Here is a 15,952-nt window from a genome sequence, read left to right on the forward strand (position 1 = left end):
GTGTCTGGTGGCATGGACCGGACGAGGCGCATCAGGCGGCAGCATGTGTCTGAGACGTGGATGCAGCAGTCCCCTTCCAAACTTCTCCAGAGCCTCTCGGTGCCTGGTTGATAGTCTGGACAGACTCAGGGTTGTCAGGGCTTCATCATAGGTTCTGTAGGCAGGGACAAGGATGACCCTGCACGCCCTTTTCTGCACATTCTCCAGCTGGAGCTGTTGAGTGTGTGTGAGGGAGGAGGACCACGCTGGGGAGGCATACATGAGTTTGGGGAGGATGAAGGTGAGGTACACCCCCCTTAACTCGTCTGTCGGCATCCCCAGCGACCTGAGTCTGTGCAGCATGTACAGCCTGTAGGTAGCGGATCTTACGGTGCTGGCGACATGCTGCTCCAGGTCAGCTGGTCGTCCACCGTGACTCCGAGAAGCTTGGCACATCGGACCACCTGGAGGGGGTGAGGGTCCACTGTGAGCTGGGGAGGGGACACTAGTACAGAGGAGGTAAAGAAATGCATCACCACAGTTTTGCTGTGGTTGATGGTCATCCTGCTCTCCTCCGTCCACGTCTGCAGTCGCTCCAGAATTGCTTGCAGTGGCGAGTAGTCCGGGTTCTTGTTGGAAACTGGGACGCCCACGGTGCAGTCATTCACATACTTCCAGCGATGGGGGGATGTCATCGTTAATGAGGAGGAGGAAGCATAGTGGACCCATCTTGGTTCCCTGGGGGATCCCACATTTCAGCTGTTGGAAATTAGAGACAGAGCCCTGATAGTGAACGGCCTGACGCCTCCCTGTGAGGAAGTCGGCTAGCCACGCTACCAGGTTAGGAGGAAGACCCAGACTTTTTGTTTTGCTCATGACAACAATGTGATCAACAAGATCAAAGGCTTTCTTGAAGTCCACAAAAGCAACAGCTAGAGAGGTGTTTCGCTTGTCCAGATGGCTGTGGATGCATTCAAGGAAGCTGGTCAGGTAATGGGAGGTGGAGGTGGCTTTAATATTTCCAAACTGTCTGATATCCACGGTATTACAAATTTTGGTGTAGGCTCAGTCGTACACAAAATCTTCACAAATAAGGCTAGGGATGGAGGTGATAGAGACTGGCCTGAGGTCATTGAGTGACTGGACTGGAAGTTTTGGGGGGTGCGGTGACGTAAGATGTCTTCCAGTCCGTGGGGCAAGAGTGTTGGGAGAGATAGGCGTTTATTATGGAGCATAGCGATGTTGCTAGCTCTACAGCAAACTCCTTGTAAATTTTTATAGGAAGGTCAGTGGGTGTGGTGGATCTTGGTTTGAATTTAAGTATTCTTTTAAAAAAGCATCAATCGCCTGGACAATGGGGGGAGGGGAGAGAGCGGGAAGATAAGCAGGAAGCGGAGTGGTGTGGAGGGGAGGAAAGGTCTGACAGATACCGGCAAAGTGATCGTTCATCTCCTGAGCCTTGAGATTAGCAGGAAGGTGTGAGGTGCAAGAAGAGATGAAGTGTGCTTTCGTAGGCCACAGAAAGCTTTGATCTTAGCGTATCACTGTCTGTTGTTGGCCAGACTGAGGTGGTGTATCTTGTCCGGGTAATAGCTTGCCTTGGCAGCCTTAATCTCCCTGATCACTGTTTCTTAGTTTCCAGTATAGGACCGGGAAGGAGTGGAACGCCCAGGTCCGCTGACGCATGAGTCTTTTAATGCGAGGCGTCATCCAGGGGGCATCAGACGGGTGCACTGTGACGCTCTTGGCTGGGAAGTAGCGGTGGAAGGCTTCTGTGGTGGTGGCGACGTAATTGTGCCATTTTAAGTGGACGTCCTCCACATCCAGCAGCTCGGTCCACGGGTGTTGTGTTACCCACTGCCCAAACTCCCTCATGGCTGAGTAAGGCATGGGGCGGTGGTTCCTGGTGACAGCTGACCGGGGGATCGAGGTAGTGGGTGTGGGTGTCCACAGTATGGAGAGGTGGGTGCTCCATCCCATGGGAGGCAGCGTCTTTGGGGGCGAGTACTGCTGGCCCAGGTCTGTTAATATAAGGTTGAGGATGGCTTGCTGGTGGGTGGGGAAGTCCACGACCTGGGTGAGGTGTAGCTGGTGTAGGATATTGCTGATATCTAATCTGTTAAAGTCCCCACAAATTACGAGCTTGGCGGCAGGATACCTCACCCTCAGAGCATCAACAGTGTCAATGATGTGAGTGGTGAGTAACTGTGCTGTGGTGGCTCGTGGGGGGGTGGTACACTACGCACACGATGATGGAGGTTGTGTTGCTGGGATCGCAGGGGGGCATAATTCTCTACTCCGGCAGGAATATCAACAGGGAGGTGTGAGGGGCTGAGGGCAGAGCGGCAGAAAACGGCCACTTTCCCCCACTTCAAAGTGCTTGTATTCTCTCTTCTCCACCCTGCGGTCTTCTCTGGCACTGGAGGTCACTACCTTGATGGGATGCACCACACTTTTACCTCCTCTCGATCAGCGATTCCGAAATAGTTTCAAGGTCTTAAGGCACTGTATCACGGTGGGCGGCGGGTAACCGGATCCTCGCCTACTACGCACGAGGTAGTTGCGTTCGTACGTTTGCACTGAAGCACACATTATTCTTTATGTATCGACACGCATTCGCTAAATGTGTTCTCAAGTACTACAGTCCCACCAGGGCGAGCCTAAAACAAAAAAAAATAAAAGTTGAAAGCAGAAAAAACTGAGGTCACTATCAATAGGGGGCGGGAAAGGCCAACATGCTGGCCGAGGCAGCTCTAGAGCGCCTAAGGTCACACGTCCTTCACGTGTGAGGTCAAGACAGTGTTAGCACGGGGAAGATTTATAAGTGTTCTACTTTGTATATCCTATACTCCACAATGATGTGTTGATAGACTTATCCCGGAAGACAGGTAGACAGTGGAAGAATGCAGGTAAACTGGCTATCGTTAGAACAATCTACAAAGTTACTCCTACTGAGCGGGGTGGGACGCATGGAAGTTCGTTACACGGTGAGGTTCATTTAAGCCCCGTTCACACATTGGCGAATTTGGATGAGAACGTGTTGCGATTCCGCTGCAATTCGTTCGCAGTGGAGTCGCAGGGAAGTTGCCGCGCGTTCGCAGTGGGTTCGCAGCGGAGTCGCCAAAACGGGCTGAGTTGCAGCTCGTCCGCCAGCTGACGGCAAATGTTTTTGGACTGTTCAAAACATTTGTGAAGGAGTTGCAGCAGAATCGCCACGGCTGGAAGTAGCAGCACGGTCGCAGTGGTGTTGAAGCAAGTTCGCTGCGTTCGCAGATCTGTCGCAGCGGATTCGCCATATTAGCAACCTTTTCTATATGCCCTTTACACCTTCGTGCTAGGGTCAGGTGACAGTGGATTGACACTTTCCTGCAAAGATGATTTTCCTAGGTGTGACCTTTCTCTCTCTCTCTCTCTCTCTCTCTCTCTCTCTCTCTCTCTCTCTACACACTAGATCACAGTGAGTTGCAGTACAAAGAGTATCAGTGGTTCCCATCTAACTTCCCATCTATATCTATGTATATATATATATATATATATATATATATATATATATATATATATATATATATATATATATATATATATATATATATATATATATATATATATATATATATATATATATATATATATATATATATATATATATATATATATATATATATATATATATATATATATATATATATATAAGTTAGATGGTTCCCATCTAACTTCCCATCTATATCTATGTATATATATATATATATAAATATATATATATATATATATATATATATATATATATATATATATATATATATATATATATATATATATATATATATATACTAAGATGCCGGTCTCCGGATAGGATCCGAAGCGATGGTCAAAATTTCAATAAGTGTCTTGAAACCTCTCTTTTAAAGGAGTTAAAGTCATAGGCAGTTGGAAATACTGAAACAGGTAGTGAGTTTCAGAGTTTACCAGAGAAAGGGATGAATGATTGAGAATACTGGTTAACTCTTGCATTAAAGAGGTGGACAAAACAGGAGTGAGAAAAAGAAGAAAGACTTTTGCAGAGAGGCCGCGGGAGGAGGGGAGGCATGCAGCTAGCAAGATCAGAAGAGCCATTAGCCTGAAAATAGCAGTAGAAGATAGCAAGAGATGCAGCATTATGGCGATGAGAGAGAGGCTGAAGACAATCAGTTAGCGGAGGGGAGTTGATGAGACGAAAAGCTCTTAATTCCACCCTATCTAAAAGAGCGGTATGAATGGAACCCTTCCCACATATGTGAAGCATACTCCATACATAGACGGATAAGGCCCTTGTACAGAGTTAGCAGCTGTGCCGGTGGGAAAGATTGCCGGAAATGTCTCAGAATACTTAACTTCATAGAAGCTGTTTTAACTAGAGATGAGATGTGAAGTTTCCAGTTTAGATTATAAGAAAAGGAGAAACCAAGGATGTTCACTGTAGAAGAGGGAACCACTTGAGTGTCATTGACGAATAGTGGATAGTTGTTTGAAAGGTTGTGTAGAGTTGATAAATGGGGGAATTGAGTTTTTGAGGCACTGAACAATACCAAGCTTGTTGTGCCCCAATTAGAAATATATATATATATATATATATATATATATATATATATATATATATATATATATATATATATATATATATATATATATATATATATATATATATATATATATATATATATATATATATATATATATATATATATATATATATATATATATATATATATATATATATATTGTGAAGTGATAGATATTTAAGAATCTTCCTGTTGAGGATAGATTTAAAAACTTTAGATAGGCAGGAAATTAAAACAATAGGACGGTAGTTTGAGGGATTAGAACAGTCACCCTTTTTAGAAACAGGCTGAATGTAGACAAACTTCCAGCAAGAAGGAAATGTAGATGTCGACAGACAGAGGCGAAAGAGTTTGGCTAGGCAAGGTGTAAGCACGAAAGCGCAGTTTCGGAGAACAATAGGAGGGACCCCATGAGGTCCATAACCCTTCTGAGAGTTTAGGCCAGCGATGACATGGAAAACATCATTGCGAAAAATTCTAATAGGTAGCATGTAGTCAATGGGTGGAGGAGAAGGAGGAACAAGCCCTGAATCGTCCAAATTTTTTAGCAAAGGTTTGAGCGAAGAGTTCAGTTTTAGAAATAGCAGTGGTGCCATTTGGTTGAAATAAAGGAGAAAGAAGAAGCAAAGTTATTGGAAAAGTTTTGGGCTAGATGCCAGAAGTCACGAGGGGGAGTTATATTTTGAAAGATTTTGACACTTTCTATTCATGAAGGAGTTTTTGGCTAGTTGCATGGTTTCGGGCAGAAATATAAAGTGCGTGAGATTCTGGTAATGAAAGGCTGAAGTACCATTTGTGGGCTACCTCTCTTTCATGTATAGCATGAGAACAGGGTGTATTAAACCAAGGTTTGGAAGGTTAAGGTCGAGAAAAAGAGTGAAGAATGGCTTCCATGTCAGATACTATCATCTCTGTTATGCACTCAGCACAAAGAGACAGGTCTGACACGAAAGTAGTCATTCCAAGCAAAATCAGGAAAATACCTCCTCAGGCCCCCCCCAACTAACAGAGGCAACGCCAGAGGCACCTCCCCTTAGGAAGATCCTGAGGAGGGATTGGAGCGATAGGACAAGACACAGATATGAGATTGTGATCGGAAGAGCCCAAAGGAAAAGAGAGGGTAACAACATAAGCAGAAGGATTATAGGTTAGATAAAGGACAAGAATATATATATATATATATATATATATATATATATATATATATATATATATATATATATATATATATATATATATATATATATATATATATATATATATATATATATATATATATATATATATATATATATATATATATATATATATATATAGTCAGGTAATTTTCAGTTTCCCTCAGCTGTACGTCCAACTCAAGCTGCATAACCTAAAATTTAACTTTTTACCGAAGCATCCTGATGGCGCGCGCAGACAAGGAGAGCTCACACAAATATTAAAATGTAAAAGGTTATAAGTGTCTCATATATATACATACATGTATATATATATATATATATATATATATATATATATATATATATATATATATATATATATATATATATATATATATATGTATATATATATATATATATATATATATATATATATATATATATATATATATATATATATATATATATATATATATATATATATATATATATATATATATATATATATATATTATATAAACACACACACACACACACACTCCATGAATGAGCCACACTATTCGCATCTCATTCGCAGCGGAGTGGCACCAAGTTTGTAACACGTTCTCCATATTTGCAGCGGAGTGGCAGCGCGTTCGCAACACGTTCTTCATAATCGCAATGGATTCATGTTGGTGAACGCATTTGTAGTGCATTCGCACCGCGTTCGCCGCACGTTCGCTAAGCGTGAAGAGTTGCAACACATTCGCAGCACAGTCGCCGTTGAGGTAGTCGCAGCAGGGTCACACTTGAGTCGCCATCAAAACTCACCAATTTGAGAACGGGGCTTTATGAACTCAGTGTTTCCAGACCTTGATACCCCCACTTTCATCGTTGAATACGGTCTTATATCGATATTGCGTTCTGTTCGCCTGTACATATGTACGGGCTGGCTATTCATGTTCCATAGACTGGTACAAGATTAAGATACGGGCAACAAAAGGAATCTGAGAAGTTTTGCTCTAAGTCTTTTAGTGAGGGATGAGTCATGGTTATTCAAATCAGTGAAGACGGTGACAATAACATGCTTGAACTTCCTCGCGAAAGAAAGTGCACGAAAGAACCTATATTGGAGAAAAAAAAATAAATAAAATAAAAAAAATAAAAAAAATATGACAGACATTACGGTAAAGCTTTTGTCACGAATAGTCTTATAAAAGAGTGCGTTGATGTTCCTTATTCGGATGGGTATTTTGACAGAGTGAGTCATAACGGCGTTGGTGTACTTTTGAAAAGACTATGGACAACAAAATGCTTACATTGAGACTAATGACGACCGAGCTAGTCGAGTAAGCCAGTCATAGCTGACGCTATATTGAAACGCTATATGAAACGCTATATTGTACTAAATATGATGCTATATGAAACGCTATATTGTACTGAGTGTTTGAGAAGGGATTTATCAGTACATCCTATCTTGATCTTAGCTGTATTGCATTTAAAATAAAGGCAAGAAGATGATTGACAGGGGTCCTTACTGGTGCTAAACGTTTAAAAAAAAAACAAGTTCCTTAGTACAATATTGCCTGTGTGAAAGCAGATTAAGGTAAAGAGCACATCATGATGTTACCTGCCATAAATTACCATTACACATTATTCAAGGCTCACTTCGTCGTTATCTTGACTCATTCTTTACCAATAAGAAGCTCTAAGCTGCCTACTTGGAGCGAATGCAGACGAAACATGATACATAACCATGTGTCACGTGTAGCTACTACAGTAAAGTCTTGAACATGGAGCTCAATATTGGTCTCGCACCTCCGAACTCTGACCTTTGGTGCCTTGGGAGCCAAATTTCTGCCGATAAACACTGTTGGCCGTTTAGGTTGGTGATATCGCGAGCGCAACAAAATTGACGTCATACAGGGACTAGACCATTATGTTGGCGCCTCGTCGTATCAACAACAAACTTCCAGCTAGAATCTCTTCAGCCACTTCACCATAAAATGCAAGGATATTGAGTACTGAAAGATTGTGATGCTACATTGCACATAATGAAGTACGTGCTGCGGCTACAGAGGCACCAGAAAAGACAGTGGATACATTCATGATAGGCAAGAAGGCCGTCTCTCGCCACTGGCTCTTATTTCCCAAAGTTTTCTTGAATAACTCGCGGTCATGATCCAATAGCATAAGATAATCCTTCACTAGCTCAATTAATTTGTACCGAGTTTGCATACTCCATCAAAACATAGCGTGGGAAATCACAATCACACACATACTTTTTTTTTTCTTTGAGTTTTGTACTTAACAATTTGTCTCATAAGGTATAATAATTTATATTCAATTTGCATTTACATCTTGTAGCACGATTGTCATTTGAGTCCGAATCCCTGACACCCTAAATCCTGTTGCTTGTTGCTAGTTTGGCCAACAAGCAACAAAAACGAATGTGTTAAGAAAAATTTACGCCACGCTGCCTTTAGAAATGATGCTGAGCACACATGATTGATTGATTGATTTGATTTATGGCGCCGCAACATCGCAGCTATATGGCGCCGCTACAAACCTTTAAAAGCGACAGAGATTGTAGTTCTTAAAATATCGGTATTAGAAACAAAATTACATGTATGGTAAAAATGTCAAAAGGCAACTATAAAATTAAACATAAAAGAGGAAATGGGAAGATCCATAAAAAAAAGTAACAAAAATGAGAGGCTTGCTATAGTAATATTTTAGTTACTTAATTTTATTTAATTGAAAGTGAGGAGATGCTGACCCCACTGACTCTGACCACTGTGTTTGTTACGTGCCCAAGACACTGATCCCACTGATCCAGATATCTGGCGCTGTTCGTTACGTGCCCAAGAAACTGACCCCACTGATCTAGGCCCCAAGACCCAGCGTTGTTCGTTATGTGTCTTCCTCACTTCTCTACATGTTCTGCCCAGTATTATATTACTTATAAAATAAATGGAAAAACGTTAAAAGGTAATCTATAATTTATTTAAAAGACCAGCCTTCTCCATAAGGATAAGAACCTCATGTCCTGGGGAGAGAGCCTTCTCTCCAAGTATCAGCGGCATCGAGAAGGTCCCTTCCTCATTGCAACAACGGAAAAGGTATCGCTTCCGCAGCTCCACCAGACTGGGACGCTCTACTAGAAAGTGTCGCACTGAAAAGGGAACTAAGCAGTCATCACAGAGTGATTGTGTTTCCGAGACATGACGTAACCATGAGTGAGACGTGTGTGACCCATCCGGAGACGGACCAGTGCACTCTCTGAATGGCGCCCCTGCACATGAACATAATGTCCACGGGCAGAAAGTTACAGAAGTTATCTCACCCATCTTAGTGGTGGCAACCACATCTTCCTGCCTGCCCTGCCAAGTAGCAAGAACTGCCATCTTCATACTGGAGTATAAATCATGAAAACGTTTAGGGGTGGAAGGAGCAACCCAAGTTGCCGCCTCTTCTCATTCCCATGAACTCCCACATGTGCAGGTACCGAACAAAATGTTATGTGATATCCTCTGCACTGAAACAGGTGAATCTACTCTAAAACAGATAAAATTATGGGAGGGAGAGAGAAAGTAAAATGCTCCAGTGCAGACAACACATTACAGGAGTCATTAAAAATTGTAAAACTTGAAACCGGTGAGGTTAAAATTATTTTTATGGCAAGAATAATGGCAGATAATTCTGCTGTAAAAAAGAGGCAACTCTCGGAAGGCTACCGCCTCGACAGAAGGAATGGAATATAACACTATATTTCACACCTGCATCAGACTTTGAACCATCTGTATAGACAGGGATGGAGCCAGAGTGTGTCGAATAGTGTTCCAAAAATAAAGCATATGACTTGTACTTTAGTAAAAAAAAAAATTATATTATTAACAACAGGAAGGCAGATCGATGCCTGAGAAAGCTGCCAGTACTCGACCCGTGGAAGGCGATGGGGGGCAAATGGAGATGGAAGGTATATCAATCTCGGTCACGGCAGTCCTGACCCGGTATCAAAAAGGTTTAGGAAAAATAGGGCGAGTGTCATTTAAGGGAGAACATCAAAATGGAGAACTCAAAATTACTTTTCATTAAGTTTACATTGAGATTGGCATCATCCAGCCTCCTGAGTACTTCCTCCAGTAAATGCACATGTTCCTCCCAACTGTCAGTGTATAACAAAGTGTTATATATACACAGAACATCTCTTCAATCTTTTCAGTACTCATCAGTCTCTGAAAAGAACTACCACTGCTCTTCATCCCAAACAGAAGGACTTTGTAATGATACAGTCCATCCATGGCGACAAAAACTGATATGGCTTTCGTCCTATCAGTAAGTTTTACTTGTCAGTACCTTTTTAACAAGTCATTTTTGTTATGAAATTTGCATAACCCACATGATCTATAGAATCATCAACTCTAGGGATAGGGTAAGCATCAGGTTTTGTCATCGTGTTAACCTTCCTATAATCCGTACAAAAACGGAAGCTCTCTTGACCGGGTTTGGGCACTAATACACAGGGTGAGCTCCATGGAATTTCACTGGACTCAATCAAGTCATGCTCCAACATATACTCCACTTCCTTTCTCATTATTTTCCTTTTCCGTGGGTTAACCCTGTAAGGGTGTTGTTTGATGGGTTCAACCTTCCCAACGTGTACATCATGCACTATCATATTTGTTTTTCTAGGTGCATCAGGGTACGAAGAACTAAATTTTTCAATAATCTTAACCTTTCCTTCTTTTCTAACTCCATGTGTCCCAGCTTATCATTCAAATTATCTAACGCGGCTGAGTTCTCCAGCACCATTCCCTCACACCTACTTAGTTTCATTTCAGACCACTCCTCTTCCACCTTAGTGGTCACATTAACGACATTCACGGTTTTTACTCCTTTTTCTACTCCATTCTCCTTTTCTCTTTTCATTTCATGAAAAGGCTTCAATATATTTGTGTGACACAACTGGTTCTTTTTCTTCCTCCCAGGAATTTTCACAACATAATTTACAACAGACTTTTTTTTCTCAATATCCCAAGGTCCACTGAACCTGGCCTTTAAATGGTTATCCTGCATTGGAAAAAGAACTAAGACCTTGTCCCTAGGCTGGAAGGATCTGGCCCTTACCTTCCTGTCATACTAGCCTTTCATCTCACTCTGACTACCTTTCAAATTTTCTTGCGCAATTTCTCTAGCTCTCATTAATCTGTCCTTGAAATCTGACACATTCTTCACCACATTAGGAGACTCCTCTGCCCATAAACATTTATCTTTCACTATCCTCAAAGGACCATTCACCTCATGCCCATACATTAACTCAAATGGGCTGAAACCTGTCGAATTTTCCACACTGCCTCTCAATGCGAACAAAGCTAGTGGCAACGCCTCATTCCACTCAACACTCATCTCCTCACAATACATCCTGAGAGTGTTTTTCAGAGTCTGGTGAAATCTTTCTACACAACCCTGGGACTGGGGATGATAAGGACCTGATAGCTTCTGTTCAGTCTTCAGGCCCCTTAGAATTTCCTTGAACATGTTAGAAGTGAAATTACTTCCCTGGTCTGATTGCAACACCTTAGGAATTCCTGCCCATGAGAAAAATTGCACCAACTCCCTCACAATATTTTAAGAGTTTATACTGTTGAGGGGAATGGCCTCAGGGAATCTGGATGACATACATATAATAGTCAGCAAATGTTGGTTTACCTTCCTGGTCCTTGACAAAGGACCTACATTGTCTATCACAACTTTACTGAAAGGTTCCTCAACCGCAGGGATAGGGTGAAGCGGGGAAGGGCAAATCACCTGATTCGGGTTGCCCACCTTCTGACCTTAACCACAAGTTTTACAAAACTCATTCACATCATCTCTTACCTTCGGCCTGTAAAAATGACACATAATTTTTCCTAGGGTTTTTTCTGACACCTAGGTGTCCTGCTAGGTTTCGCTTATGTGTAATTTCCAAAATTTTCTTCCTTTACACTTGTGGCACCACAATCTGCTTTTTCACCATCCATTGAATAGAGGTTGGGGCTGTCAGGGGCCTTCAACTTCTCATTTATACACCGTTATCCTCACTGTAACCCACATACTCATCACCAAGCTCACCCAGCCTTTTAGCTTTCTCCGAACAGGCTTCAAGCTTCCATTACCTTCCTAAGCTTTTATCAACTCACTCTTCTCTACCACAAAATCAAGGTTAGGCTCCACCTGGCCTACAACCCTTTCATCACTCGCACGCTCCAAGCTATTTCCTTTTTCATCGGTTTCCTCGAACAGGGCGCCCAGGCTTTCATTCTCTTGTGTTGCTCTCTCGGTGTCCACGAATTCCCTCCGGGCCATCGCTCGGGTCACCGCGCAGACTGGGAACAATTCAGGCACCTCCACCTCCCCATTTGTTGAGTGAGGGACTGCAGCCGGAGTGGTGGCCTCTGTCATCCCTACCAGAGGACTGTCTACCATCTGAAGTTTAGGGATTAGTGCCTCCAGCCAGGTCATTCCCGACCAACACATCCACTCCATCTACAGGCAGTCTCCTTCACTCCCACCGTCATCTCTCCAGTGACCTATCCACAGTCCAGCCAAATCTGCCAAACCATTGTCCAGCCCCCTGCACTCTTGCACGTGACCTCTCTGCCAGTGCTGGTCTCCTCATTCCATGAGAGTACACTATTTAAGATCAGGCTCTGATTAGCTCTTGTATGCCGAAGGATTCTGATCATCTTTTCAGGGCTTCCTCCACTTTCACCGTGCCTTCACTGGTGAAATGTTCAAAGCCCTCATCCCTCTGTGGCTCCTCTCGTATCTGTGCATTCATATTCTCCACGTGCTTCACCAGGTTCCTTTGTGCGGCCACTGCTCCAACTGGCTTTGGCCTTCGCTTTAGACACTGGTACTTCTTATGCCCACTTCTCCCACATCCAAGGCATTTAACTGCACATTCATCACCACTACCCTTCTTGTAGTAGGTAGTGCTTCCTGGCCCAATCCTGTATGGCATAGCCCTCAGGTTGTGGTTGGATGGCGGAGGCATGTTATAATTGTGAGAAAAATTATAGTGGTCAGGGCGAGGCTGATTTGGGCTGTGGAATAATCTTGAGCTCATTTGGTGGTCATTCCTATATTTCTGGTGACCATCACTTTTGTTGGAGAATGACTTTCTCCCCACATAGTATTCACCTCTACTCACCCCATGGGCTTAACAATAACTGTCAGCCCTGCGTCCAGCTTCCATCACATCTTTCACATTATATGATATGAGTTCATATTTCAAACTGGGGGGGAGGGGACCTGGTCCATAAATTGTTCCTCGACCGTAGTGACTTCCTCGCCCTTCATCCACCGTTCCAGTCTAAGACAGTACTCTCGAGATAATCCTGCGGAACCTTTCCCGGTACACTCCCGGACTTACACGGGTTGATTCCAACACCCCTTTCTTTATCACTTTATAATCACTCGCCTCTAGCTCACTTAAACTCGCACATGCCTCCCTGGCCTTTCCTTCAAATTTAGACTGGGCCAACAATGTCCACTCATCTTCATCCCCTCAACTTAGCAGTTTTTTCATACTGTTTTTTTTTTTCTTCATCCTCTTCCTTCCATTCCACAAATTTAGGCACATAGATTACATTTCCCTCTACATCCCTGTTTTCTTGAGCACCATTTCCTGCCCTGGTCTCATTTAATTTAATTATGTTTTCTGCTCTTATTTTTTTTTTCTATCTCCACCTCTTTATCCATCTTTTCCCTCTGTATCTGCAGTTGCTCCTTCTACAACTCCACTTCTTTCTCTATTTGCATCTGCTCCTTCTGCATTTGCAATTGAAGTTTCATTAATTAAAACGTTTCACTACTAGAAAAGCCATCAGTTTCGACAAGTGCACCCAGATTTATCTCACTCTCCCCAGCACCTCACTCTACACTCTCCATCATCACCCTCACTTTCATCACCATCGTCTTTAAACCAGCTCCTCTCCACGAGAGCATTTTTTAACTCTTCCTGCATTTCCTCCTTTTTCTTGGATTTCAACTCCACTTGGAACTTCTCAGCCACCAAACACAATTCTTCTTTGGTTAGCGGGTACAAAGCATGCACACTCCTTGACAGAAGAAACGCCTCAATACGTTTAGCTGCCATGATCACAATTACTACACCACAAAATATTCCTTCAAATATTGCAGCATGTTAAAAATACCACAACAAAATATTTTTTCACACATCAATACCGACACCACAAAATGATATACACGATAAATAAATACACGTTTTAAAGAAATATTTCACACAGGTAAATTCCTCCCAACGACAATTACCATGTAACACTCATTACATCTCACAAATATTCAAGATCACAGACAGGCTCCCATTCCTGTCACGATCCCGGTTATCTTTCCAAGAAAGTAGACGTTACACTGATCCCAGAAAGTTTTAAAGGTCTTGATTTTTAAAGGCCTCGAATACCAGACCTATCCGAAAACGCCAGCTAATAAATCCTCTCACAAAACCTTTACCTTGGCACAGCACACTAGAAATCACCTCAATACCAAATCAATTTTGGGGTAGAAAACAATTATTTCATATAACAACATGATATATTAATAATAATGTTAACTCACAAAGAAATTTGAGGTAGTACACATTAAAGGAAATTAGGAAACAAATTTCTACCCTAGACCAACACAAGATAATTCCCACACTCAATCACAATAAATTTTTTGTTTTACTCAGGCTCCCTTATTGCTCAGAGGTTATACACATCAATATATGACAGTCCCGTCACATCACAAAGTACTAAAACCCCTTTACTCCTTCATAGGCCGCTGAAATATTTTCCCAAGGTACGGGAATTTCCCTAGATGCTGTTACCACATCACCAAATAACAATTCCTGTATTTTAGCTTAAACCTCACAAGACCACCACCATCACCATAGATCATCTATAACACCATAACACCACCCCCAAATACACCAATGACATCACAACACCACTCACAAAGACACCAATGACGCCACAACACCATCGCAGCCCCAACCACAAAATGGCTGCCTTCTGCCCTACGCTGCTCCTCAGCGTTACGTCACCGACACAACCCACTGACCGAATTTCAGCGGGCAAGAGCTCTTGGTACCACAAAAGACTAACCAACGTGATCCTGGATATTAAGGTTATATCACCACATCCCTAATACTACCACACACACCCTTCTTCACCACTCCACACCCGAATTTATCAATTGAAAACACCGCTTCTCTATTCCCCTCATGTTCTGAAATTCCGTTGAATTAGGTGCGAGAGACAAACAGATGAGTGTCGCCTCTCGCCTCCACACATTCCACCTCAAATACACCTCTTCCCTTACATATACATACATATAAAGAACTTAAATTATGAAGAGGAAAATCCTACATGATACAAAATGAGTAAATAAGCCTAATACTAACTTATAACTAAGAATAAAAACATGTTCGGATGGAAAACGGAACACGGGGGACACTAAGAAAACGTATTCCTTTTCAGGGCAAACTTCAAACTTGGCCAATAACATGACGCTCCTGGAAAGGAGGAAGGCGGCTTGGCTGAAGATGCAGAGGAGGGCTTATCTGTAATAGCCTACAAAACAGAAAACTTGTTGGTGACAGAAACTGAAGGAGGGACATTTTCACAAGTAGAGGAGGAAACAAGAAAGGGGGGGGGGGTGTTACAACCCTATTACATGTGGTGGAGATGGAAGAACTAGAGTGCAGGGAGGAGGTATATGTTTTTGCCCTACCATCCTTCTGTCTGAAGAGAAGTTCTCGCCTGGCATTGCCTAAACTTATAAACTGAGAATAAGCCAGCTGAAGGATGTCTTGCTAGAGACGGTACCTCTTGCATTGTCGGGAATGTAGTGGGTGAGCTTCTGCAGTAGAAGGAAATGTGTTCCGACTCGCATTCAGGACTATGATGTGAGTCAAGAGCTGAACAGTGACCGCACCGGGGACGATTTTGACAGTTTTTCCTTCCATGACCAAACTCATAACACCAATAGCATTGTAAAGGACGGTCAACAAATGCCTTTACTGTAAGAGAGGTCCGATCTTTACACGTTCAGGGAGAAAAAATAAATAAATAAATAAATAAAAAAATAAAAGGTGAGCATAATCATGTTACTATTTCCTCTAATCTTGGCCACTCGTTGAACATTATTTGGACATTGCTGAAAGATGTCATCTTCTGAAAATTCATATAGGTC

Source organism: Scylla paramamosain, chromosome 26 (genome assembly GCF_035594125.1).
Source record: "Scylla paramamosain isolate STU-SP2022 chromosome 26, ASM3559412v1, whole genome shotgun sequence".
NCBI classification, from domain to species: Eukaryota; Metazoa; Arthropoda; class Malacostraca; order Decapoda; family Portunidae; genus Scylla; species Scylla paramamosain.